Genomic DNA, 3,869 nt, shown 5'->3' with positions numbered 1-3,869 from the left:
AAATTTTTGGAGTCACCATCTAGGTCATCCTCTCCTGCCAATCAGAGATCAGAGACACCATCAGCCAATCATTCAGAAAGTGATTCTTTATCTCAACATAATGATTTCTTATCTGACAAAGACAATAACAGCAATATGGATATAGAAGAAAGACTCTCAAACAACATGGAACAGAGACCAAGCCGAAATACTGGAAGGGTATAGTTTGATGGGTGGGAGGGAGAGGAGAAGGGAACTCGTATTTATTAATTATGTACATGTACATGTTATTCCATTTCATCTTCATAGGAACCCTAGGAAATACATTAATTATATCCCTTTTGGAGATGGGGAGACTGAGTCTCGAAGAGCTTACAGTTACCTTTGTCCACAAGTATCAGAACTGAGAATTAAACTGAATTAAGCTGAGAATTAAACTGAATCAGAACTGTGCACGTCACAACTCCTAGATGCCATCCACATTGATAAGAGAGAAACCTTGAGGAATTGGCAATTCTGTGACCTTGTCCAAGGTCTTTCCATTCTGTCATGTTTGTTCTCTCTTCATCATTTTCCTTTGTGAAACTTCAGTGCTTTAATGATGCTTTAATAACTGGGGGAAACTTGACAAATAATAAATAGAATTGAAAACCATTTATTCCTCTTTGATCCTGCCAATTTCTTATTTGAGTTCCCATCTCAAGCTGCTCTGAACTTCTTGGTGTAATATTTGGCTATAGAGCCCTTATTGGATGATTTTTCTCAGCCAGGTGTTCTGTGATAGAGGAAATCTCCAGGTTGCTTTTCACATATTCAGACATCAAGGATTTGATTTATTTTTTATAAAAATCAAATTTAAAAAATTTTCTGGTTATAAATTCATACGTGTTCATCGTTGAAAATTTTAAACTACAAGAAAATAAGAAAGAATAGAAAAGTCATTCATAATGCCACCACCCAAAAATGAAAACTCTTAATGTTTGGATTTACTTGTTTCTTACCAGTATTATTTCTGGGCAAGTACTGCATGGGTTTGCTTTTTGTTTTTTTGGGGGGGGTTTTTGTGTGTGTGTGTGTGTGTGATTTTTTGTATTTTGTTTTGTTTTCTTAAGATTTTATTTTTAAGTAATATCTGCACCCAACATGGGGCTCAAACATACAACCCTGAGATCGAGAGGTCGCATGTTCTACCAACTAACCCAGCCAGGCACCTGTTTTTTTGTTGTTGTTTTTTTTGTTTTTGTTTTTTAATTAAGAATTTAGGCAATACTGGTCATAGGATTTAGAAACTTAACATCTTGTATGTAATACACATGCTCATGTTTATGTAACATATATTTGGTACTATGTACCCGGCACTTCTCTGAGTACTGTACAAAACAATTATGTGAGACAGGTACTGTTATCCTTTTTTTTTAGAGAAAGTGGCAGGGAGGGGCAGAGGGAGAGGGGGAGAGAGAGAATCTTAAGCAGGCTCTATGCTCAGTATGGAATCCAGCTCAGGGCTCAATCCCAGGACCCTGAGATCATGACCTGAGCTGAAATCGAGAGTTGGATGCTTAAGCGACTGAGCCATCCAGGTGCACCTAGGTTTTTTTTTTTATTTTTAAGTAATCTCTACACCCAAGATGGGGCTCAAACTCACAACCCAGAGATCAACCATCACATGCTCCACTGACTGAGTGAGCCTGTTATCCTTATTTTATAGGTGAGGAAATTGAGACAGAGAAGTTAAGTAATTACACAGAATTTCACATCTAGTAAATGGAAGAGCCAAGATTTAAACCCTGGCAGTCTATCTCCATAGTCAAACTTGAATCATTTGTCTACGGCACTTCTCATTGAAAAATTTTTAATAATACAGAAGATTGAAAAGAAAGTGAATTCCATTGACCCCTTTCTCCATTTCCATTTTCCAGAGGTAACCACATAATAGTTTCTTGTATATCCTTCCATATCCTCTTTGCATATACAGCACAGATGTGTCTGTTAAAAGCACATATATACACATGGGGTTACAGTGAACAAACATTTTGTGTTTGTGTTAAAGATACAATAAAATTACTTCTATGCTGAGAGGTGCCACAAAGCCAGAGAATTTTGTAATTAAAAAAAAAAAAAAATCTGAGTTGCTCCATTCATACCTTGAATGATTTTGTGGTTTCTGCCTATTGGAAATTGTCCAAATTGAAAGTGAAAATTGATTATGATTTCTTTCAGGACACTGCCAGTATTACTGGCTCTCATAAAACAGAGCAGCGGAATGCTGATCTCACAGGAGATGAGACTTCACGACTTTTTGTAAAGAAAACTATAGTAGTGGGCAATGTGTCCAAGTGAGTATCCAGTTGAATTCTCTCATTTTCAGTTTCCATTTATCTTAATACTCTGGCATACTTTTATTATCACAGCATTACTGTAGGAAGAGGTCTTAAGGATTTTTTTCCCTCAAACTCTTAGTTGTTTTAAAAGTAAACTAAGGTCCAGAGAGTTGAAACTGCCTCAGTGTGTCTACTAATCTTTGACATAGAATAAAATTGTGCTTGGTAAAAATTTCTGAGACATGAGCTCTTATTTTGTACAAATGGGTTTTTTTTTTTTTTTAAGAGTTTATTTTTAAGTAATCTCTATACCCAGCGTGGGGCTGGAACTCACAACCCTAAAATCAAGAGTTGCACACTCCATCGACTGAGCCAGCCAGGTACCCCATATACATATGGTGTATTTTATCAAGCATATTAGTGTGGATAAGTTTAGAAGAACTTTTGACTTTTTCTGACTTAGGTCTCTCTTTCAGGGCCTTAGCTAATTGCTAAAAAATGTTTGTTCAAATTGAAATGTTTTAGTGCTCGCTTCGGCAGCACATACACAAATTGAAATGTTTTAAATTTTTAACAAAAAGTTGCAGAGCATGTCTTGAAGACAGAATTTCTCCAAGCTGAAGGTCTAGCTCTTTAACAATATGCTCTCATGATGTCTTGTGGGAGCGCCATTATTTTGCCAAGTATCTAGAAATGGATAAAGACATAAATCTTCAAATAGCATGAGAATGTTATTTTCTCACAAAGTCTTTATTTTCCTTTCTTCTCCCTCATTAGGTATGTTTTCTCTGTGCTCTCTTATCATCTTTATCATATTATATAGTCATTTCCTGTTTTTATGTATTTTTCCCAAATCAGACTGGAATCTCTTTAGGTAGAAAGTATGTCTTGTTTTGTATCTTATAGTAGTTGGTATTCACTAAATATTTGATTATTGAATAAGTTGATATATTTATGAAAATTATAATTAGATTCAGTTATTGAAAATAAAGGATTCAGGCAGACAGTAATTATTTGGGGGGAAAAATCAGGTTGGGGGGAAATCTTCCAAGCCCCAGTTAATGGACCACAAATAACAAACAAGAAGTACATTTAAAAATCTCAGGATAATAAAAGCAAAGATTTCTAATGGTCTGTGTGATAGTATTTAAATAGAAGCATAAAATATGATTAAGCAATTAGATTTCTATTTTGTAGATTATTTTAGAATTATCAAGGGGACTCTTAGATCATGTGAAATGTTAAGAGTTGGGGTCTTAACAATAGTATGAGACCTGTCAGCTCAGAAAGTCCGAAACTGGAAATCTAGATGGACCACCAAAAGATTGGGGAGAAACCATCATTGACATTTTCAAATAATTACATTTAATTTGTAGGTGTTTGGGTTTTTTGAAGACCAGCTAGAACTGATTAATCATGGATTTTAGGTAGAGAGGGAATGATTGGCGTAAGAGTTGTAAAGTCCTTGTTTGTTCTGGAAGAGGGAAAAATTACTGATTTACTTTAGACTTGTTAAGAATGTTAGAGTATCTAAGATAATAACTAGAAGAGTAGACATAGAGATTTTTT

The 3,869-nt window shown here is 35.1% G+C and overlaps 1 long non-coding RNA gene across 1 annotated transcript; it reads left to right on the top strand.

Annotated features, from left to right (window-relative positions):
• Window positions 1–6: 6 nt before the first annotated feature.
• LOC102739843 (uncharacterized) lies at window positions 7–2,532 on the top strand. The gene is made up of 2 exons (XR_014141923.1): window positions 7–198; window positions 2,200–2,532. It is a non-coding gene; the product is annotated as an uncharacterized LOC102739843 (long non-coding RNA).
• The last annotated feature ends 1,337 nt before the right edge of the window (window positions 2,533–3,869 follow it).

Source organism: Leptonychotes weddellii, unplaced genomic scaffold (assembly GCF_054177405.1).
Source record: "Leptonychotes weddellii isolate Sample4059 unplaced genomic scaffold, ASM5417740v2 HiC_scaffold_18435, whole genome shotgun sequence".
Taxonomy (NCBI): Eukaryota; Metazoa; Chordata; class Mammalia; order Carnivora; family Phocidae; genus Leptonychotes; species Leptonychotes weddellii.
This window is presented reverse-complemented; position numbering and strand designations above follow the sequence as displayed.